General features: G+C 42.9%; 1 protein-coding gene across 1 annotated transcript in view; it reads left to right on the forward strand.

The window, feature by feature from the left end:
- Positions 1-21,949: 21,949 nt before the first annotated feature.
- The window catches only part of SCN8A (sodium voltage-gated channel alpha subunit 8), a 188,573-nt gene continuing 185,214 nt past the window's right edge, over positions 21,950-25,308 (forward strand). The window contains exon 1 of the mRNA XM_059682931.1: positions 21,950-24,029. The gene's annotated coding sequence lies outside the window, so the exon portion shown is untranslated. The remainder of the gene's footprint in view (positions 24,030-25,308) is intronic.

Genomic DNA, 25,308 nt, shown 5'->3' on the forward strand with positions numbered 1-25,308 from the left:
TTCATTTTTATTGCTCATAATCATATTCACATACATAATCTGCATATAACATAGGTGTGGGATATACATTATATCCAAATATATAATTCTTTAGATACCTGATAAAATTAAACATTGACCTTAACTTTAAAATAATTAACATTATCAATATATCAAACAAAACAATGAATATTTTATCTCATTAATCTTAATAAAATCTGATGGTTCTTTAAGAAAAAAAAACAGTGGGCCATAGATTCCAATTATTCTGAAGTGGCTCACCAGGGTGATATTTGTTTGTTTTTAATTTTTATTTTTGAAAGTATGTTCCCCCTTTTCCCCTATTGACCTCTTCTAGCCTGCCCTCCCGCCCCCTCCCGCCTGTACCGCCCTATTGTCTGTGTCCATGGGTTATGCATATATGCATACAAGTTCTTTGGTCGATCTCTTCCCACCCACCCCAGTCTTCCCTCTGAGGTTTGACAGTCTGTCCATGTTTCTATGTCTCTGGGCTGCTGAAAGCCAAAAGACAGTGATTAGTCTTTTGAATGTACATTTATAATGTTTGCACTTTTTTGTGTATTATACATCAATCTGAAATCTGAAAGTTATTTTAAAGAAGAAATTGGATCTTATGTTATATTCTAAAGGAAGTAGGACTGAAGAGAGGCAGGATGGAGTCAGACATGGAGGTAGCCTTTTGGTTTCAAAGTAGCTGTTGCGTTTCTCTAGGGAAGCACCAAAACATACAAGCTATTTAAGATTCATGCAAAGTAATGTATGATATCTGATGTAAAATGGTGGGTAGAAGAGGAAAATAAAACTAGTAGACAGATTTCAGTAAATCTCAAATACCACTGACTGTAGAATGTACCGATATTTGAACAAACTATTTACAGAGAAAAATATGTTGCTAATTAAATATGAAACCATGCCTTAACAACGGTCTCGGGGACACACGAATTGGTCATATCAGCTTCTCATTGCCTTTAGATTTCTTTGATTTATTCCAAGGAACTTGGCATTTTTCCTGTCTTCGGTTGTCTTATTTGCTTGGTTTGTGATGTTATGATAGACATGCTTTTGCATATGTTTCAGGAACAAAATGAAGAACAATTTCAGCTAATTGTGGGTCTCCTCCTCTCGTGGGCCCTGTAAGGCTCTTGGTCGGTCTTTACAAGAGAATTGAGCAGTCCGGCCGTTCTTCCAAGTGGTATGTTTGCTTTATTACCGCCAATTTGCCCCGGCTGCTCTCTTTCCTTGCCTCCTGGTGACTACAATAACCTTTTGTCTCAATGAAAATCTTTTAAAAGGCACTTTTAAACATTAATCAAATTCATCGACAGTGATGCCAATGGAAGAGCCATGGCCAAGTTACACATGTGAAGGCAGTGACACAGCTGCTGCCCGGCCAACAGTGACCATAAGAGGCTTCTCGATTTCCAGAGATGTTAAAACGTGAGAAAATGTGTGTCTTAGCACAGATGATTCAGTGTGTTGAAGGGAAAGGCAAAGTCAGAAAATTACTATTTACAGAGTTAGAGGAAGTCTTACATACTTGCATAATTTGGGCTGAAAATAAGCAGGATGTATTTCAAGGACCTAGAAGAGAGTCAGGGAATAGGTCAAAGGAAAAGAACATAGTTTGCCTAAAATAAATATACTATGCTTGATGGGGGCTGGTGTTCGTGAACTTGATATGGAGAAGCAGGGCTGGTCTCCCTCTCCGCTTTGGAGGCAAGGTGATGCGATAACTTAGAGCCGTGGAGTGCTGGTAAATGTTTAGCAGCCAGCTTTCTGGGAAAGAAAATCCACATATCTATATGTTTATGGTAAATTTTACTGACATAAATGATGTGTAAATTATCAATTAGCTAATTGAGTCCCATAGATCGCTTTTATAGATTTTTCCTTAAGTCTGTATCCATAGCCAACCTGTGCTGCTAATGAGAAATGGGTACAGTTCTGGCATGAATGTTGGTTGATATTTTTGTTTACACGAGTGAGTAAGAGCAAAGTGAAAAAGAAAAGCACACGTTGGACTTCACTCATTTGTCAATGACATGAGTTTTTTGCTAAATCGAATAACAATCTTCTAAGACATGAAAAAAAAACTTCCTTCAATGTTTCTGTGTTATGAAAAATATAATAGCTATAGACACAACACATTTAAGTTTAGTCTATATTATTAACATTTTCCCACCACCTTCATAAGTCTGGACAATCAAAATGATAAATCAAGTCGTGATATGTAGTGTGTGCCAATTGCTGTGTTGTAAATACTCCCACCATGGCTAATTTTCACTTGTCAATGTGGAGGTGGAAAGAGGTGTGTGTAATAGCACACCATTAGGTAGTATTTTCACCCTGCAAATTAAAGAGATGTAGATTACCTTAAGAGGATAGACACTAGTAAAAATTAATAATAATCAGGTTGTGATAAATTTTGAGTATTTATTACCTTTTAAAAAATATAATCTATTTAATTGTAAGTTTGCATTATTTAATTTTTAATAATGGCTGTGTTTAACAAATACTCACAAAAATTCCTAAAATATTAACTATCAGCTCTTACAAGCCTGTATGAGTCAGCTCCAGCACACCTCTGCTTTGGGGTCACACAACTTCAGGTTTATATTTAACATTACCAGTTCCTTATTCTTTAACCATGGAGAATACACCCAGCCTCTTCAAGCCCGGGTTATTTCTACAACAGAGCTACTAATACCTACATCATAGAGCTGACTGAGGATGGAACAAGATCAAGTTTGTGGAGTGCCAAAATCAACACAAAGTAGGAGCACAGTTTTATTTTTTCTCTTTCTCAGGTTTTATTCTTGTTTCGTCCAACCTGAACATTGCTTGTTAAAATTATCTTCCTGAAACAGAGATACTGCTATGTCAGCCCTTTGACTTACATTGGTATTAAGCACAAACTTCAATTTGCTATCAAAGTCCACATCTCACCAATCTCATTTTTTCATTACTTTTCAAGATGTTGTCTGTGCCTCGACTACAAATCTGTTGACATCTCTCGCATCGTCCTTGTAGACCCCAATTCTACACTGTTGCTCCTGGCATTCCTTCCCAGGACATCTCTGGACCATCTGTGCTGTCTTCTGCCTTCCCCGAGAAACACCCCTCCCTGAGGCTTCCCTTGTTAGCCCCATTTCACAATAATATCTCACCTGTATTGAGAGCTGGGGAAGTGCCAGGAACTGTGCAAAGTGCCTTATATGCATCATCCTATTTATTTGTCCAATTTAAAGATGAAGAAACAGAGACAAAGCAAGAATAAATAACTTGCCCAAGGTCATACACTAGTGAATGGTGAAGCTGGGATTGCAGCTCAGGTGGTCTGCCTCCAGAACTTGGTCTCTTAGACATCATGTCCCACTTACCTGCCTGAATAATTACCTTTTAAAATAAATTACCTCTGTTTGCTTTAATATTAATAGATCACTTGTTTGGCCACTTGCATATCTAGGTTTATATGCTTTATCATAGTACCGTATTCTGAGGACAGAAGTATTCATTGATCAAACATTTATAAAGTGCTCTACCTATGTATCAGGCAGTATACTAGGCACTGGGGGACCAGTCCTAGGTTAAAGAAATGACAAGAGGGGAGAACCAAGATGGCGGCGATATAGGCAGACGTGTCCCAGGTCGTGTCCCGGAGCAAATGGAACGAGCAGCTGAAGCTAGTAACACTCACACCGAATTGGCGAAATTGCTTAGCTGGTGAGAGGGTTTACAGCCGGGAAGAGCAGAACTCCCCTGGTAAGGTAAAAAAAAACCAGGGATTTGGGCAGGAAAGTTTGCCAGACCTCTGAGCCCAGAGAGTCGGAGGGAGACCGCCTGGCAGACAGCCGCGTCCCTTGGGACAGGCACAGCCCCTGACGGGGGAAAGGAGAACCGCGGGATTCCTGGCGCCGCCAGGGAAATTGAGAGCTGGGTTCTGTGATCACGGAGGACTGAGCCTAAAGGGGGCAGCCTGAAGAGCTGACCTGACCATGCAGTCCCGGTAAGAGAAGAAGCTTACAGAAACCAAGCCTTCCCCGTTTCCGCGGCCGGCATTTGTTTGTTTGTTTTCACTGAATCCTGTTCATGGGACATTTCGGATACAGACACTCACCTGTGCTGAAGAGAGGGAGAGTGTGCTGGGGAGTGGAATCTGGGGAGAGACTGGGGAAAGAGGGGGAGCCGGGAGAGGTGGTAGTGAATTGAGTGCTGAGACACCCCAGAGCCCCGGACTGGGGCAGCCACCCGCTCCTGAGAGGGAGTCTCCTCCCCCCAGCCCCCAGGCAAGGAGCACAGCCACACCCAGATTCCACCCTGTACGAGATCAAGGATTAAGATAACCTGATCAGTCCCTGGGAGTTAACAGGGTCTGGCCTATAGGGGGATTTTCAATCCCAGCAACAACATAGCGCCGGTAACTAACTATTACGCAGTCAGCTCTGGGCAGTGAACTTCCACTGGACAGAGAGGCCCTATAGCCTCAGAGGCCAACCCCAGAACACTGCCACCCAGAGGCTGACCCACAAACTGACTCTTTGCTAAACACAAAATAAGGCAGTCTGGGAAATAAATGCGGCATGCTTTAAAATAAGGACTGTGGTTTACAACACAGAGGAACAGTATATCGCAGGGAAACTCAACACTCTCCTGAATACCTGGAAGGTCTAAGGCGAGCCACACTGAAGAATAGAAGAAACGAAGGACCTTCACTACTGCAATTTTTTTTCTTTTTTCACTTTTTAACTAAGAAACCAATTTTTTTTTCATTCTTTTTTTTTCTGTTCTTTTTTTTTTCTTTTTTTTTTCTTTCTTTTCTTCTTTTTCCATCACCTGATTTTACCCTTTTAATTACTACCTTCTTATTTTTAACCAGTATTATTACTGCTACCATTCTACCATTTTTTAAAGTGCCATTTTATTTTTTCTTTATTTTATTTTGGGATTAGTGTTCACCATTCTATTTTCATCGTTATATTATTGGTTGTTTCTAGTTTGCATTCATATCCAGGGAGCTGTTGCTGGAATTTGTTGGGATTAATGGCTGTTCTATAGGAGTATTCTCCTCATATAAAAAATCTCTTCCCTCTTCCACTTCATTCTCTCTTTTCGCTCTTTTTTTTTTTTTTTCTCTTTTCTTTTCTCGCTTTTATTTTCCCCCTTCCTTTTTCCCAATTTCATTTTTGCACTCCCTTTTTTTTGGTCCCTACTTTTCTTTTCCTTTTTCTCTTTGATCTTTTTCTCTTCCTTCTTCCTTATCCCCTAATTCTCTTAATTCAGGTGGTCACCTTTAATTGAGGTTATTAATATCGTGAATATATTTGTGTATAGTGCCTGGTACGTGGTGCCTTGTTGTGTTGTATTTTGTGCCTTTAAATCAACGCAGCAGATCCAAGCAACAGCAACCTCCTGAGCACCTCATCCTCTGCTGAGGAACAGCAGCTGTACGTGAAACCTCGCCCCACCAGCCGGAAGAGCCACCACAGCTGTGAACAGCACCCACCAGAGGAGCTGCTGCCAACTGAAGAGCAGCTGCTACCGCAACCGCCCGAAGAGCAACCACAGACCAAGGAGTCACTGCCACCAAGGGAGCAACCACTGAACAACTCAACGTCTAGATATGTCAGTGAGATCAAACATGGGTAGACAAAGAAACCCCCAAAGGAAAGAGAAGGAGGACTCTCCAGAAAAGCAGCTAAGTAATACAGAGGCATGCAACATGACAGATAAAGAATTCAGAATAAGGATCCTAGAGTGCATAAACCGGATGGAGGAAAAAATTGACAACCTCTGCAAGAAGCAAGAAGAAACAGATGAAAAAATTGATAACATATGGAAGAAGCTAGAAGAAACAGATGAAAAAATCGATAACATATGGAAGAAGCTAGAAGAAACAGATGAAAAAATCAACAACCTAAGTAAGACCCAAGAAGAAATGAAGAGTGATATAGCTGCAATGAAAAACTCCATTGAAAGTATCAACAGTAGACTAGGAGAAGCGGAGGACCGAATAAGTGAATTAGAAGACAAGGAAGCAAAACACACCCAAAATGTACTGCAATTGGAGAAAAAAATTAAAAGACAGGAGGAGAGCCTAAGGGAGCTTTGGGACAACATGAAACGAAACAACATACGAATAATAGGAGTACCAGAACAACAGAAAGAGGAACAAGGATTAGAAAACCTACTCGAAGAAATAATATCAGAAAACTTTCCTGAGGTGGGGAAGAAAAAAGTCACACAAGCCCAGAGAGTCCCAAACAAGGTGAACCCGAAAAGACCCACACCAAGACACATCATAATCACCATGGCAAATGTTCAGGACAAAGAGAGAATCTTACAGTCTGCAAGAGAGAGACGGAAAGTTACATACAAGGGATCTCCCATTAGATTGTCAAATGACTTCTCAACAGAAACACATCAGGCCAGAAAAGAATGGACTGAAATTTACAAAGTGATGCAAAGCAAAGGACTGAATCCAAGAATACTCTATCCAGCAAGGCTATCATTCAAACTTGAAGGGGAAATAAGAAGCTTCACAGACAAAAAAAGACTAAGGGAGTTTGTCACCACCAAGCCAGCAATGCAAGGAATGCTAAAGGGACTGGTATAAAAAGAAGAAATAAAAAGCTCAGAAAGAAAACAGCCACACACACACACAAAAAGAAATGGCTACAAACAAGTACCTTTCAATAATAACTTTAAACGTAAACAGACTAAATGCTCCAACCAAAAGACATCGAGTGGCTGAATGGATAAAAAAACATGACCCATACATCTGCTGTCTACAAGAAACCCACCTCATTAGAAGGGACTCACACAGACTGAAAGTGAAAGGATGGAAAAATATCTTTCAGGCAAATGGAAAGGAAAAGAAAGCTGGGGTAGCAATACTTATATCGGACAAAATAGACCTCAAAGTGAAGGCCTTAACAAGAGATAAGGAAGGCCACTTCATAATACTAAAGGGATCAATACAACAAGAAGATATAACCCTGGTAAACATATATGCACCCAATGTAGGAGCACCCAAATTCATAAAAAAACTCCTGGAAAATATCAAAGGAGAGATCGACAACAATACAATCATAGTAGGGGACTTTAATACACCATTGACAGCACTGGATAAGTCCTATAGACAAACAATCAGCAAAGATACAGCAATCCTAAATGACTCACTAGATCAGATGGACTTAATAGACATCTTCAGAACACTTCACCCCAAAGCCAGAGAATATACGTTCTTCTCAGGTGCTCATGGGACATATTCAAAAATAGACCACATATTGGGTCACAAGCAAAGTATCCCCAAATTCAAGAAGATTGAAATCATAAAAAGCGTCTTCGCAGACCACGATGGCATAATATTAGAAATAAACTACAATAAAAACAACCCAAAATACTCAAACACCTGGAAGCTGAATAGCATGCTACTAAATATTGATTGGGTTACCAATGAGATCAAAGAAGAAATTAAAAACATCCTGGAAACTAAGGACAATGAAAACACAACAATCCAAAACCTATGGGACACATTGAAAGCAGTCCTGAGAGGGAAGTTTATAGCTCTACAGGCCTATCTCAAAAAACAAGAAAAAATGGTAGTAAATCATCTAACTCTACAACTCAAAGAATTAGAAAGAGAGCAACAAGAAAACCCCAGAGTGAGCAGAAGGAAGGAGATAATAAAGATTAGAGCAGAAATAAATGACATAGAGACCAAAAAAACAATACAGAAAATCAATGAAACCAAGAGCTGGTTCTTTGAAAGGATAAACAAGATTGATAAACCTCTAGCCAGACTCACCAAGAAGCAGAGAGAGAGGACCCAAATAAATAAAATCAGAAACGATAGAGGCGAAATAACAACAGACCCCACAGAAATACAAATGATTGTTAAAAAATACTATGGACAGCTTTACTCCAACAAACTAGACAACCTGGAGGAAATGGACAAATTCCTAGAAAAATACAGCATTCCAAAACTCAATCAGGAAGAATCTAAAAATCTCAACAGGCCAATAACTATGGAAGAAATTGAAGCAGTCATCAAAAAGCTTCCATCAAACAAAAGCCCAGGACCAGACGGCTTCACAGGGGAGTTTTACCAAACATTCAAGGAAGAACTAAAACCTATCCTCCTCAGACTACTACAAAAAATTCAAGAGGAAGGAACACTTCCAAGCTCATTCTATGAAGCCAGCATCACCCTAATACCAAAACCAGGTAAAGACAACACAATGAAAGAGAATTACAGGCCAATATCCCTCATGAACATAGATGCCAAAATCCTCAACAAAATCTTAGCAAATCGGATCCAGCAGTACATCAGAAAGATCATACACCATGACCAAGTAGGATTTATCCCAGGGATGCAAGGATGGTACAATATCCGCAAATCAATAAACGTGATACATCACATAAACAAATTGAAAGAAAAAAACCACATGGTCATATCAATTGATGCAGAAAAAGCATTTGACAAAATTCAACACCCATTTTTGATAAAAACTCTCAGCAAGGTGGGAGTAGAAGGATCATACCTCAACATAATAAAAGCCATATATGACAGGCCCACAGCCAACATCATACTCAACGGACAAAAACTAACACCATTTCCCCTAAGAACAGGAACAAGACAGGGATGCCCCCTCTCACCACTCCTGTTCAACATAGTACTGGAAGTGTTAGCCATTGCAATTCGGCAAGAAGAAGAAATAAAAGGCATCCAAATTGGAAAAGAGGAAGTAAAACTGTCCTTATTTGCAGACGACATGATATTATACATACAAAACCCTAGAGATTCCATCAAAAAGCTACTAGACTTAATACATGAATTTGGCAATGTAGCAGGATACAAAATTAACCCCAAGAAATCTGAGGCATTTCTATACACCAATAGTGAACTTTCAGAAAGAGAGATTATAAAAACAATCCCGTTTACCATTGCACCGAAAAAACTAAGCTACCTAGGAATAAACTTAACTAAAGAGGTAAAAGACCTCTACTCAGAAAACTACAGGACGTTGAAAAAAGACATAGAGGAAGACATAAACAGATGGAAGAACATACCGTGTTCATGGATTGGTAGAATCAACATCATCAAAATGTCCATACTACCCAAAACAATCTATAAATTCAACGCACTTCCCATTAAAGTACCAACAGCATACTTCAGAGATCTAGAACGAACTTTCCAAAAATTCATCTGGAATAAAAAAAGACCCCGAATAGCTGCAGCAATCCTGAAAAAGAACAAAGTAGGTGGGATCTCAATACCAGATATCAAGTTGTATTACAAAGCCACTGTTCTCAAAACTGCCTGGTACTGGCACAAGAATAGGCATATAGATCAATGGAATAGAATAGAGAGCCCAGAAATCGGCCCGAACCAATATGCTCAATTAATATTTGACAAAGGAGGCAAGAACATACAATGGAGCCAAGATAGTCTCTTCAATAAATGGTGCTGGGAAAATTGGACAGATATATGCAAGAAAATGAAACTAGACCACCAACTTACACCATACACAAAAATAAACTCAAAATGGATAAAGGACTTAAATGTACGACAGGATACCATAAAAATTCTAGAAGAATCCAAAGGCAAGAAAATCTCAGACATATGCCGAAGCAATTTCTTCACTGATACAGCTCCTAGGGCACTTGAAACTAAAGAAAAAATGAACAAATGGGACTACATCAAAATAAAAAGCTTCTGCACAGCAAAAGAAACCATCAACAAAACAACGAGAAAACCCACTGTGTGGGAAAACATATTTGCCAATGACATATCTGATAAGGGCCTAATCTCCAAAATTTATAGGGAACTCATACAACTTAACAAAAGAAAGATAAACAATCCAATCAAAAAATGGGCAAAGGACCTAAATAGACACCTTTCAAAAGAGGACATCCAGAAAGCCAAGAGACATATGAAAACATGCTCAAAGTCACTAATCATCCGAGAGATGCAAATCAAAACAGCAATGAGGTACCATCTCACACCTGTCAGACTGGCTATCATCAACAAATCAACAAACGACAAGTGCTGGAGAGGATGTGGAGAAAAAGGAACACTTGTGCACTGCTGGTGGGAATGCAGACTGGTGCAGCCACTATGGAAGACAGTATGGAGTTTCCTTAAAAAACTGAAAATGGAACTCCCATTTGACCCTGTGATCCCACTTCTAGGAATATATACCAAGAAACCAGAAACACCAATCAGAAAGGATATATGCACCCCTATGTTCATAGCAGCACAATTCACCATAGCGAAGATCTGGAAACAGCCTAAGTGCCCATCAGTAGATGAATGGATTAGAAAACTGTGGTACATCTACACGATGGAATACTATGCTGCTGTAAAAAGGAAGGAACTCTTACCATTTGCAACGTCATGGATGGAACTGGAGAGCATTATGCTAAGTGAAATAAGCCAGTCAATAAAGGAAAAATACCACATGATCTCACTCATTCGTGGACAATAGAGACCATTATAAACTTTTGAACAATAATAGATACAGAGGCAGAGCTGCCTCAAACAGATTGTCGAGCTGCAGCGGGAAGGCCGGGGAGGGTTGGGGGGCAGGAGGTAGGGGGGTAAGAGATCAACTAAAGGACTTGTATGCACGCATATAAGCATAACCAATGGACATAAGACACTGGGTGATAGGGGAGGCTAGGGGACTGTCTAGGGCGGGGGGATAAAATGGATACATATGTAATACCCTTTGTAATACTTTAAGCAATAAAAAAAAAAAAGAAATGACAAGACATCCATAGAGCAGAATACTATGCAGCAATAACAAAGAATGATGAGGCTCTCCATGTAAGAACATGGGAAGATTTCCAAGATACACTGTTAAGTGAATAAAAAGCAAGGTGCAGAATACTTCATGCACTATGCCACCTATTGTGTAAAGTATGAGGAGGGGTTAAGACTTTTTCTATGTTTACCCATAAAAAAAAAAGACCTAGTCCTTATCTGCGGGGAGCCGGTCCATCCTTGCTGTTTCAAGGGACCTGGCATATATGGCATACGGTTCTTAATATGTTTGCTCACCTTCTTGGCGCTGTGTTTTAACCAAGGTCACCTCTCCGAGAAAGGTTGAATCCCCCAGGTAGGGATTTTCTCCTGAAGTTAGGGAGGGAATAAAACCCCTCAACTAAGTGCCAGGCGGGTAATTAATCACTTTAACTATGAACAATCATGCTTAAGCTACATAATCTTTACTCCCTGGAATGGAGATAAGAAACGCCCTAACCTTTGTAATAGAGATTGATAGGATTGAATCAACTGGTATAAATACAGATGTAACAAGACAGCAGAACACAGAACTTAGAAAGACAGAATTCAGAAGACAGAACCTACACGGAGCCTGGAGACAGAAGAACTTCGCTGGAGAGAACATGGCAATAGATCCTGGACTGAACCTGACTATAGAACATGGCAAGAGAACCTGACTAGTACCTGGTGACTGAACCTGGCTGGAGATCTGAAGCAGAACTTCTCTGGAGATCCAGACCAGAACTTGGCTGGAGATCCTGGCTAGGCTGCTGATCAACTGAACGCTGTCTCCGTGTCCTTCCTTCTTCGCCGACTCCGTCTACACCTTTGGGAACCCCTGGACCTGCTGGGGTTGGACCCCAGCATATGGCGCCCGAACAGGGACCCCTAGATGTAACAAGACAGAAAGAGACAGAACTTACAAGACAGAACTTAAGAAGAGAGCCAAGGAGACAGAACCTACAGGGAACCAGGAGATGGAGGAGCTTCGCTGGAGAGAACATGGCAAGGGATTCTGGACTGAACCTGACTGCAGAGGTTGGCAAGAGAGCCAAGAATACAGAACCTACACAGAACCTACAGACAGAAGAACTTCGCTGGAGAGAACATGGCAAAAGATCCTGGACTGAACCTGACTACAGAAATTGGCAAGAGAACCTGACTAGAACCTGGTGACTGAACCTAGCAAGAGAACATGGTGACCGAACCTGGCTGGAGATCTCAGACAGAACCTGGCTGGAGAACCTAGCAAGAGAACATGGACACAGAACCTGGCTGGAGAACCTGTACAGAACTTGGCTGGAGATCCTAACCAGAACTTCGCTGGAGATCCAGACCAGAACTTGGCTGGAGATCCTGGCTAGGCTGCTGATCAACTGAACGCTGTCTCCGTGTCATTCCTTCTTCGCCGACTCCGTCTACGCCTTTGGGGACCCCTGGACCTGCTGGGGCTGGACCCCGGCACTTATCATTATGAATTTCACAGTACGAACAAAATACTATAAAAATGCTATATAGTTGATGTACAATGGAAACTTAACCTTCAAAAAATACATATTCTGAAACCTTCATAAAGCCCTAAAATAAATGCCACTGGGGCGGTGAAGACCAGCTGTTTAATAAAGTCTCATGCTCCCCTTCCAGAATGTAGAGCTGTGGCTGAGAAGTGACTTCTAGCAAAGGACTATATTTCCCAACCTTCCTTGCATGTGGGACCCTGTGGTTAAATTCTAGCCAATGGAATGTGGGCAGAAGTGGTGTGAGCACGTCCAGGCCAGGCCTAACCATAAAAACTTCCTGTGGGATCTGCAGGCTGGAGGCTGACATCCAGGAAGTTCCTGAATGACTGTGTGGAGCAAAGCTACTCTACACTGTGCTGTACACCTGCAACCCATGGGGCTGCTGCCTCTTGGGCTGCATATGAGAAATGAAGTCCTATTGTGTGTACTTATAGTATTTATCTGTCATTGCAGCTTGTATTACCTTCATTAATACACCACTCTAGAATGTAAGTTTCCTCTCAAAATATAACTAAAAATTTTAAATGACTCCTTCAGACTCGTACTAAGTTATCTCACCTGATAAGCATACTTTTGTACATTGGCTGGAACATTTGCTGTAACAGTTTAACAAATTGATTTTTCTTATTTTTACATAATACCTTTGGTAGGATCTTCCATATCACAAAGCTATGCCATAGACATATGTGACATCTCACTCTTTAGGTGATCCAATATTTCATTTTTTTCTTTTTTTGCCAGAACTATATTTTCTTAGACTTTTTAACTTCTGCCTCTAGTGTTAATAGCTGCCAGCTTTCATCTTCTCTTTCTCCCTTTAATATTTTTATTTTACTGTGAGACACGTCATCCATACAGCAGAAGGCATAAATCAGAGAGTACAATTTTCAAGAAAAATTAGAATACAAAGACATGTAAAATGCCAAGCCAAGCAACGAAACACTGCCAGCCCCCAAGAAGCCTCTAGTAATCCCTTCCCAATTACAACTTCTTTCCTTCCCCCACAGCGGAAGCCACTAGCCTGACCTTGGTGATAATCATTTCTTTACTTTTCTTTATCCTTTTTACCAACTATGCCTGATGCCCAAATTATGTAAAGTAGTTGATCTGCTGTTGAACTTTATGTAAAGAGAGTAATAAGCTCTATGGACACGTGTCTTGCTTCTGTTTGTGAGAGCATTCCATGTTGTTCCATGCAGCTCTAGTTAGCTAATCTTCATTGCTATTCAGTAGTCCTTTCCGTGAATATACTGCATTGCAGTTATTCATTCTACTGTTGAAGGACATTGGACTATTGTAAACATTGCTGTTATGAACATTCTTTTTCACATACCCTGGTAGAGATGAGCATGCGTTTCTCTGAGGTATATTACCTGGGAGTGAACTTGCTAGGATATGGAATAGGCTTATCTTCAATTTGACTGGGTAAAGCCATACTGTTTTTGCAAAGTGGTTGTACTACTCCACATGCCTACCAGGGGTGTATGAAAGTTCCCCTCATTCCTCATCTATGCCAACATTTGGTGTTGTCAGACTTTACATTTCTCGTCAATCTGATAGGCATTTCATTGTGGGTTTCATTTGAATTTTTATTATTAATAAGTTTATATGTTATATTTTTATTGACCATTTAGATTTCCTTTTGTTGAAATGTTTAGTTTAAGTCTTTTGCCAAGTTTCTAATAGTGGTTTTACTCTGGATTACAGGAGTTCTTAATCCTAGATCTGTGTCAGTTATATTTGTTTCAAATATTTTCCCTACCTTGTCTTTTCACTCTCCTTATTGAATCTTTTGGAAAATAGACACTCTTAATGTTATCAGGCCTGGATTTATCTTTTCCTTTATAGTTAATGTTATTTGTGTCTTGTTTAAGAAATCTTTCTTTCCCCTGAGGTCATAAAGTTGTTTTCCAGTATTACATCCAAAGCCTGTATATTTCTGGCTTTCACATTTAGATCTCTATTTCACCTGAAAGTAGAGGTCTAACTTCATTATTTTCCACGTGGTTACCCAATTGTTCCAGCACCATTTATTGAAAACTCTGTCATTTTCCCATTGACCTGCAATGCCTCCTGTGGTCATTCATCAAGGGTTCATATATGTGGGGATTGTTTTGGGGATTTCCATTCTGTTCCATTGATCTATCTACTTGTCTAACCCTATACCAACATCATATATATTTTTCCCATTTCAGTTTTCTTTTGTCATTCATTCAGCACATTGATTCTGAGTGCCTGATACTGTTCCAGGTACTGAGGATAAAGCAGTGACTAAAGCAGACAAAAATCCCTGCCCTCCCAGAGTTTATGTTCTAGTGGGAGAGTCAGACAATAAATAAAACCCATAATTTGGTAGGTGATGATACATACTAAATTGAAAAATAAAGCAGGGAGGGGAAAGGAAGTGCTGGGGGTGGGGCTGGGATTTTAAAGAGGATGGCCAAGAAGGGCATCATGAGGAGATCTCTGAGTTCATATCTAAAGGGGATACAGGGGCGCCCTGTGGCTATCTGGAGGAGAGAGGTGCAGGCAGAAAGTTCGCAAGAGCCAAAGCCCTGAGAGGGGACTTGACCTGGTCTGTCTGAGTAACAGGTGAAGCCAGTATGTGTGTGTGATGTGAGTGAAGAAAAAAGAGAGGCCATGAGCCCTGGCAGTGTGGCTCAGTGGTTGAGCATTGTCCCATGCTCCAAGTGGTCACTGGTTCGATACCCGGTCAGGGCACATGTCTGGGGTTGCAGGCTCAATCCCCAGGAGGAGGCATGCAGGAGGCAGCTGATGGATGTTTCTCTCTCCCTCTCCCTTTCTCTCTCTAAAATAAATAAAAACATGTTTAAAGAGAGAGAGAGAGAGAGAGAGAGAGAGGGAGAGAGAGAGAGAGAGAGAGAGACGGAGAAAGGTCATGAGAGAGTCAATAGTGGCCAATCATGGGGGCAGGGAGCTTATAATTCCCAGTACAGAATTTGGTTTTTACTGCTATTAGATGGTTTGAGTGGAATAACTTGATCTAACTTCTATTTAAAAGGATCCTTCTGGCCCAGCTGGCGTGGCTCAGTGGTTGAGCATCGACCTATGAACCAAGAGTCACGGTTCAATTTCCGGTCAGGGCACGGTTCAATTTCCGGGGTGTAGGGTATGGGTTGTGGGCTCTGTCCACAGTGTGGGGCACGCAGGAGGAGGCCGATCAGTGATTCTCTGTCGTCACTGATGTTTCTATTTCTCTCTCTCCCTCTCCCTTCCTCTCTGAAATCAATAAAAATATATTTTAAAAAACTGTTATGGATGTTGAACTGGGAAAAGATTGAAGAGGGGCCAGGGTAGAAACAGATTAGCTAAAAGTCTGTTGAGACAAGTCAGGTGAAAGATAATGGTGACTTGGTAGCAGTGGTGAGAGAGGTTAGATGCTGGATTTGCTGATGGATCAGATGTGACATTTGAGAGAAGGCAGTAGTCAAAGATGACTCCAGAATTTCTTCTGAGGGATATTTTCTACAGAGGAAGGAAGTTTTTATTATTTGATGATCATTACTATACATAGAACGCTGACAAATAGAGAAGAGGAACTTCAATGTGGTGTAGGTGCCGGGCCAAACTCATATGCCACCACCTCTATCAACAAAAGTCAAAGGAAAGTTCTTGGAGGCTGACATCAAGTGAGTTTTCTGGAAGGAGAAAATGAGAATGCCAGTGAGCCCTGGGCCTTTCAAATACACGAACGGATGGTAAAGGTCTGGAAGAGTGAATGAAACAGCATATGCAGACGTTTCCAAACTTGCTCAGTTTACTGCACCCTTAATGTCTTGGTGACTTCTTCCCCGCATCCCTAGGCCAAACGTAATGCCTAACAGTTCCATTACTGGCAAATTAGTTCTAAACACCTTAATGAGTATTTATGTCCTAACAACTATGTAGTTTCTTTAAAAAATAATACATATAAATTATAAGAAAATATTTTTATTTTATTATTAAGTAACACCAAAGACAAACTAATAGGACGTATGCACCCCCTGGGTCCTATACAGTTTCTAGGATGTTTGAATCAGATTGGGGATACCACCACCATAATTTCCTATTCCATGTTGATTTTCGCATGGTGTTTGCTTTTTGTTATAGTTGAACATTTCAACTTTGCAAAGAGATAATGTCACTGTAAGAAATGTTTGTCACCTAATGTTGAAACTGTGAACTGCTTCAAGTTAGTAGTTTGTGCAGTATCTGATAGATGTTCATTAGCAGCGTATCTCCCTCTAAACTTTAAAATATCTCCCAAAGCCCCTGTGAGGTGAGTGTCCTGGGTTGCCCTGGTGCACAGTCTGGGAGCTGCAGGCATTAGACATGTGGGAGAACTGAAAGCATTTCCGTGCTGCCGGAAGATCACATGTTTGTGCAGAGGAGAGACAGAGGGAATGAAGGTAAACCATTAGACAGCAGGAAACTTGTATAAAGTGTTGTCTGTCACATTAAATTTTGTCCAGACCCAATGGAATGCCAGGAATGCATCATCTTAGTCTCTGGAAATGCAAATTATAGCTGGAAAGACAGAATGAATATGTGACATGCAATACATTGTGATTATTCCTCTAACAAAAATATATACCTAGTGATTGATTTTGATTTTGGAGGAAGTTAGAGAAAGCCTCATAAAGCATAGAACATGAGGCTGCTTCTTGAAAAAATGAAGACTAGTTGAGCAGGGGGAGAAAGACAGTCAAATGAGCAGGCGTGATAGTGCATGGCTTCTTCATGAACTGCACAGGACTCCTACGGCTGGGACCATGATTTAAATGGCAGGAGATGAGAAAAGATAGGTTGGAGCCTAACTGCGAAGCGCTTTGGAGGAGACACTATAGCATTTAGACTTCATTCTGAGAAGTATAAGGAGCCGTCAAAGACTTTTGAAAATTGAATCATGTGATGAGGTAATTCTGGCAGCATGAAGATGGGCTTAACCAGGAAGACTAGGTCAGGAGATGGCTGTGTTAGTCAGCTCTTGCTGTGTTAGTGCTTCTCACTGGTGGATCTGTGGGTTGACTGCAACTCAGCTAGGGTAGGTTGGATTCCAGGCTCCAGGCTATAGGTCCACATTTGTTCCATGTGTCTCTACATTAGCCCTGGACCAGAGACACTTATGGGGTGTACTCTTCTCATGGTAAATTTCATTGCAAGTAACCAAGCCAAATGGTGTACAGGTACATGAATAGCCTCTGCTTGGATTATATCTGCTAATTTTCTATTGAATTAAGCAGGTCACATAGCTTGATCCAAAGTCAGGTGGTTGGGGAAGAGAAGCAAGAATTAGCAATACTTCACTAACAATACTCCTGTCATTGTAGAAGGGGCAAGATATGATTAGAGCAATGACAATGAAAAGGAGGGTCTAGAGCAGCGGTTCTCAACCTGTGGGTCACGACCCCTTTGGCGGTCGAACGACCCTTTCACAGGGGTCGCCTAAGACCATCCTGCATATCAGATATTTACATTATGATTCATAACAGTAGCAACATTACAGTTATGAAGTAGCAACAAAAATAATTTTATGGTTGGGTCACAACACGAGGAACTGTATTTAAAGGGCCAGAAGGTTGAGAACCACTGGTCTAGAGTCAAAGGCATACGGGAGAAAGAGCTCCCAAGACTTAGGGTCCATTAGAAATAAGGTGGGTGAAGGGACAGAGGTTTCTATCCTGAGCATATGGATAATAAATCAATACTTACAGAGAGCTAAGTAGGTGCTTGGCACCATTCTAAGCACTTATGTACACTGACTAATATACTCTTGTCTTAACAACACTATGCAATAGAAGCTATCATTAACTCCATTTCACAGATAAGGATACCAAAAACACAGTAGTTACATAACTTTCCCAAGATTATAAGACACGGCGATGCTTGGGTTTGAATCCCTGACATGTTGCTCCCCGGTCCATTAGCTGACCGCTGTGAATACTGCCGCTCAACTATGTCTATCAGAGAGAATATTCACAACACAGGATGCGCAGCAGCGCCATCGATGGGGATCCAGACGCTGAGCCTGAGGCATGAGGTCTGTATGCTCTTGTAGATGCAGTTTGACCAAATTAATTGGTAAATTATTTGAAAAGCTACAATAAAAAGCAGGATAAGCCAAAAGTAAGATAAACCAAAAGCAGGATCGTCCAAAAGTCCACAGGCTAACCCCTGGGGCACGTTGTATAGGGGATTTCACACTGGCCGCAGTGGAAAGGGAGGCTGGAGTGAGTGATACCTTCCACATCACCAACATTCCTGCAGGGCTTGCCAGTGTGGGAGGAGATTAGGAGTCATCTCCAAGATAAAATCTTCAGACCGGAGTCCTCCGGCAGCACAGAAAGCTAAGGGATTAAATCCTGTTTCTATGGAAGGAAACAGTAAATTGAGAGGAAGCAGTAATGTCTGGAATGAGGGACAGAAGATTAAGCAAATTATTACTGGGTCAAAAGGTAGAAGAAATGAGGCGTGGCATTGAAGGAAGGAAAGGACTTCTGCTGGGTTTCCATCAGGAGACCCTCCATGATCTTTAAGAGTAGCGGTAAGGATGGGGGTAGAACCGAAGGGCCAGAGGCTGTCAGGGTGGGAAGGGACAGAGTCCCACTTCATGCTTCAAACATCTGTGTGCACTGTGCCTCCTTCACCTCGGGTTTAGCCATGAGCTTCAAATGGACTGTGAAGCTGTGGGTTGGTATATGTGCATGTGTGTGCACGGACCGGCAAATTTATCTGGGGAGAAGAAAGATCCAGAGCTCTCATCAGATTTCCAAAGGGGCCCTTGATCCTAAAAATGCCCAGAACAGCCGAGCTTACAGTTTCTCTTTGAACAAACACTGCTGGCTCCTTTACGCAGGGGCTGTTTTGTGCTGATTTGCTCTCTTAGACCATCTTTCCTCACACTGAGCTTCTAGGCACTCCTACCCCCAAATCTTGGTTTGCCCTTTGGAGCAACACTGGGCAAGTCTAATCCTTCTATCATCTTTCTAAATGGAAACTCATTTTTCCGTGTATTAAATTTTTCCTGATATAAGCTTAGTTGTAAAAGGAAATCCTTGACATTTTTTATGCCTTCAAAGATTCTCATGGAGTCAGCAAATATCCTCATATTTTGAAAAGTTTGTAAGTTTAGCTACCAGGGACTTAAATGTAGCAGATTCTTACTTAAAACTCACGTAAGGAATTTAAGGGATCTCCTTTTTCCTTAAAATATTGGAGAAAGGATACAGGAGTCTGTCCTCTCTTACTGTTGGGCAAATAAGGTCTCATGATAGCTCCAAAGAGTCTGATTTTTAGGAAAAGCAGCTTTAGTAAGGAGGGCACACATCCTGATCATAACAACTGCACAGCATTGGGAAATGCAAAATAAAAATTATTTAGAAAAGCGAGTCTATTTTGCAGAAGAAGTGTCTCTATGTTGTGGAATTGCATTTTTAAAAAATCTGTGACCTCAGATTTTCTTTAAAAAACATTGACTTTCTTATACATTATATGCTACGTAAAGCTCATAAAAACTCTCAGGAAAATCGGAATAGATCTTGCTCAACATGATAAAAGGTATCTAGGAAAAACCTACAGCTAACATCACACTTAATACTAGATTGCCCAAGGAAGTCATTTTGACTGCTTTTTAATTTCAATTAGAAAAACAATTATGTATATAAGGACACAATGTCTTAGAATTTTGTGACTTTTTGTACAACATATAAATGCGTTTATTAATAACTAGGGGCCCGGTGCACGAAATTCGTGCACTGGGTGTGTGTGTGGGGGGGGAGCCCTCAGGCGTTGACCCCCATCACCCTCCAATCGCAGGATCGGCCCCTTTCCCAGGCCTGACGCATCTGGCCTAGGCGTCCGGCCCGGGCAGCGGGGACCCGCAGCTGCAGCGGCCCCGCGATCGTGGGCTCCGCTTTAGGCCCAGGCAAGGGACCCCTAGCTCCTGGGACTGCCAGCTTCGACCGTGCCCAGCTCCCATCGCTGGCTCCACCCCTACTTCCTGCTATCACTGGCCAGGGCGGAAAAGGCACCTGATTCTCCGATCATGGCTGGGGGGCAGGGCAAAGGTGGCCCCAGGGCCGCCTTTGCCCTGCCCCCCAGCTCTTAGCTCCCCCCTGGGTTTCCGATCACTGTCAGTGGCAGAGGGCTTCTTCCTGCTTTCCCTTTCGTCTCCCTGCATTGTGCCTACATATGCAAATTAACCGCCATCTTGTTGACAGTTAACTGCCAATCTTAGTTGGCAGTTAACTGCCAATCTTAGTTGGCAGTTAATTTGCATATAGCCCTGATTAGCCAATGAAAAGGGTATCGTCGTACGCCAATTACCATTTTTCTTTTTTATTAGTGTTGATTGTAGTTACCTCCCCCTCCTTCATTTCCGGTATATATATATATATATATATATATATATATATATATATATATATATATATATATATATATATATATATGTGTGTTATACCTATATTGCCCAAAAGCAGTCATTTTGACTGCTTGGGAACTTTTAGACTCTTATTATTGAATTGAGTAAATTTCTTATATGACTAGTTCGGCTCTGTATTGAAATAACAGTTTTCATTTTTTTCGATTACCGTCACATGATAACATACAAGTACATGATAAATTGTCGATACTTGATAAGTTGCAGTTGCTCAATAAGCTAAACTAGTACTTGTTATTCGAATCTTTATGCAGTGATACTTGTTCTAATAAGTTGTTTATTTTATTTCTTTTGCGCCCTAAATTCATGAAAGAAATGTCGAATAGAAGTGAGTTATTGGAAAAGCTAAGGAACATAAGTGAAGAGTGCTCCGATATTATTCTTTCACAATGCAGTCATTTTGACTGCTTTTGGGCAATATAGGTATATACTAAATTTCAGTCTTTCTAGTGTTAATGACAAAAGATTGAATGTTTTCCCCCTAGAATGAGGAACAAAGCTCTTTCTACTTCTGTTCAACATTGAACTAGAGGTCCTAGCCAGTGTAATAAGGCAAGAAAAATAAATAAAAGCATTCAGATTGGAAAGGGAGAAACAAAACTGTGTTTACTTGCAGGTCTCTGTAGAAAATCCAATGAGATCTGCAAAAAATCTACTAGAGCTAATAAGTGAATTTAGCAAAGTTGTAGCACATATAATCAATATACAAACGTTAATTATCCTTGTATATACTACCAATAAGTAACTAGAAGTTAATGTAAAAATACTATTCAATGGCATCAAAAATATAAAATATTTAGGAACAAATCCCAGAACGGTGAGCAAAACCTGTATCCTGAAAACTATAAAACATTGTTGAGACAAATTAAAGAGAACTGAAATAAATAGAGTGAGATACACTGTATTGTTATCATGTCAGTTGTCTCCAAATTGATCTATAGATTCAATGCAATCTTGATAAAAATTCCCCAGGGGGCTTTTTTTTTTTTTTTTTTTTTAAGAATTTGACAAGCTGATTCTAAAATTCATATGGAAATGCAAAGGACCTAGAATAGCAAAATCAATACTGAAAAAGAAGAGCAAAGTCAGAGGGCTTACACTATCTGACTTCAAAATTTATTATAAAATAAAGCTGGAGTAATCAAGACTGTATTGTATTAATGTCAAGATAGACAAATAGATCAATGAAATAGCATATAGAGTCCAGAAATAGGCCCTTAACATACCTGATTAATTGATTTTTAACAAAGGTACAAGGGTAATCAGATAGTGGAGGGACAACTAGATATCTATGTTTAAAAATTTTTTCATATGAGTCCAAGAGCATGATCCATAGAACAAGAGATAATATGTATCAAACTTCATAAAAATAATGTATTTCTGCTCTTTGAAAGGCACTGTGAAGAGAATAAAAAGATATGCCCAGACTGGGAGACCACATTTACAAATAATGTACCTGATAAAAGACTTGTATTCAGAATATATAAACATCTCTCAAAACTCAATAATAAGAAAACAAAACCCAACTTAAAAGATAGGCCAAAGGTTTGAGCATTCACCCAAGAGGATTTACTAATGACAAATAAGTCCATAAAAATATGCTCAGTATCATTGGCCATTAAGGAAATTCCAGGGCAAACCACAGTAAGATAATACTACTCACTTGTTAGAATGGCTAAAATGAAAAAGAGAGATCATTCCTAATGCTGTCAGGGATGTAGAGCAGCCGAAACTCTCATATATTGCTAGTATGAATGTAAAATGTCACCACACTTTGAAAAGCAGTTTGGCCCCTTCCTAACATGTTAAACATGCTAAATATATACCTACAATAGGACTCAGCCTTTCCATTCCTAGATATTTATACCCAAGAGAAATGAAAGCATATGTCCATACAAAGACTTGCACACAAATACTCATAACAGCTTTATTTGTAATAGCACAGAAAGCTAAGGGTTTAAATTGTGTATCATAATGAATACTCCTCAGCAATGAAAAGGGATGGATTGACAGACAATTGAATAATTGACAATAGAATAATCTCAAAAAATTATGCCGAGTGGAAGAAACCATACAAAAAAAGAGTATATAATGTATGATTCCATTTCCTTAAAGTTCTGGAAAATGCAAACTAATGTATAATAATGAAAAGATTAGTGGTTGTCTGGAGAAGGAGTGAGTGTGAGAGTGATGCATAGAGGGATTACAGAGGCCTGGGAAAACTTTTGGAGGTGATGGCTCTGTATGTGCATTATCTTAATGGTGGTGATAGTTTCATGCATGTCTACATAAGGCAAAATCGCGCACTCCGAACATGGATAGTTCATCCTACGCCAGTTACAGCCCAGTAAAGCTATTTTAAATGCCACACTGCATGACAGGCATACCGTGTGGGAAACTGTGCTGTAAACGTGTGAAATGCACTCGCTTTAATCTTCAGAACAAACCTCCAGCTGTTTGCTGTGATTGTTCCCTTTACAGAGGAGAACACCGACGCTTCGAAAAGCCGTTCAGTCCAAGTCCACCCAGTCAGCAAGCGGCAGCCTGACCATTCTCTTTCCCTCTTAACTGTGAACGGAGGTGGAAACACGTGGACGAGGCACAATAACATGCTTAGCGTTCTCACCTTCATTATCTAGGACGGTCCTCGGGGGAGAGTGTGGAGGAAGCAGTTCATGCCTGCTTTGCAGATGGACAAACTGAGGTTGACAAGATAAAAGTGATCTTTACAGTTTAGACCTGGGACTGCAGGGGAGCGACGTTTCCCTACTCCTTACACCAGCGCCCTGTCCATGGACTCACAGGTCTCCCGCTGCTGCTGACTTCTGCGTCTGCTTTTTCTTTGTTGGTTTTTATTTTTATTCATTCAGCCAAAGATCACGTACTTTGCCTTTCCGTGTTGGTGGATGTCAGACACTCCCAACCGAGCGTGGCAATATGACCAGGCATTTCCTTCTGCGCCTGCGGGTCAGGAAGAAGGCACTTCCAAGGGCCACGGGGCACCTTCTGGGTGTCAGCGCCCAGGAGCGGCCCGTGGGCAGGAGCTGGGCGGCCCCGTCCCGTCGCTCGGTTCGGGCGCCCCGCCCGCGCGCTCCGCCGGACGTCGGGGAGGCGGGCCCGGGGACGCTCGCGAGGCGCTCCGGCGAGGCGCCCCCTGCCGGCGCCCTGCTCCCTCGTCCTGGATCCCGTCCGGGCGGCGCGGGGACGCCGGCCTGGGAGCCCGCTAGCGAGCGGGCGGGCGGCGCGGTGCGGCGCGGCCGAGCGGGTGCGCCCTGCAGGGGTAGGTGGGTCGCGGGCGCGCGGGCGGGGGGCGGGGGGCGGGGGGCGCGCGCGGGCGGGTCGGGCGGGGGGCCGGGCGGCGCGGGGGCGCGCGGGCCGGGCGGGCGGGGGGCGCGCGGGCGCGGCGGGCGGGAGCCATCAATTATGCAAGGGCCCGGGCGGCGCGGGGCGGGCGCGGGGAGCGCTCCAAGATGGCGCCCACCGCAGTCCCGCCCGCCGCAGCCTCGGCGCCTCTGCAGTCCGGCCGCGCCTCCCGGGCCCCGCGCTAGGGCCGCCGCCGCCTCCCTCGCCGCCGCTGCCGTAAGTCGCCCCCGAGCCCCCGCCGCGGCCGCTCCCCGCCCGCCGAGCTCCCCCTCTCGCCGGGGACCCCGGAGCGGACTCGCCCGCCTCTGGTCTCGGGCTTTGCCGCAGAGCGCGCGGCGGGCGGAGGGGCCGTGGGCTGGGTGCCTGCCCGCCCGGCTTCGGACCGGTGCTGGCAAGTCTTGCTTTCCCCGCCGGTGTTTGCCGTGGGTTCCGAGGAGACTCGAGGACCACCGGGCCCCACCCCCAGGCACCCTCGCTCTCCCGGTCTTTGGGCTGCGCGGGGGGCTCCGCCTGCCCTCGGCGCCCCCTCCTCGTGCAGCCTCCCTAACCCGTCGCCCCGGGCCCGGCAGAGTCGGGCTCCTCGCCGGGTGGTACCGAGAAGGGCAGCGCCGTCGGGCTCTTCCTCGGCCGCCCCTCAGCTCTGCCCCCTCCCCCATGGCTTGCTGCATCCTTCTCCCCCATCCGGACCCGGATTGGTACCAACTGCAGGAACCGGGCTTCCTGGGTTCCTAGGGCAGCAGGACTCCTCCTGTCCTTCACTGGCTGCGTCCGTCCCGGTGCTCCGGGGCTGTGTTGCCCCCCCCCCCCCCCCCGGGACCTTGTTGGGAAGGCTAGGGTTCCTGCATTCGGGAGGACATCACTCTCAGAATATCCCCTTCCCCCTCTACGCCACCCGGTGCAGAGCTAGCTCCCGTCCTCCCTGCCTTCCCTCCCCCACCTCCCCTCCACCGGCGGCATCCTGGGCTTGTTAGCCTTGCGCTGGTGGGACTGCCCAGCTCCACAGGCGTGGACCCTTCCCCCCTAGTTCTCTTATGGTAATTGGAGGACCCCAAAGCCTCTGCGACCCCCCCCCCCCCCCCCGAGAGCTCTCAGCTCGGTCCCCCCGTGCCAGCAGCAACCACCGGTGGAGACTTGGCAGCTAACTTTCCAGGGGTTAGCCTGGGCTTTCAGACCCCTTCAGGGGCCCCAGCCTTGAG

The sequence above is a fragment of the Myotis daubentonii genome, chromosome 2 (genome assembly GCF_963259705.1).
Source record: "Myotis daubentonii chromosome 2, mMyoDau2.1, whole genome shotgun sequence".
In the NCBI taxonomy this organism is placed as follows: domain Eukaryota; kingdom Metazoa; phylum Chordata; class Mammalia; order Chiroptera; family Vespertilionidae; genus Myotis; species Myotis daubentonii.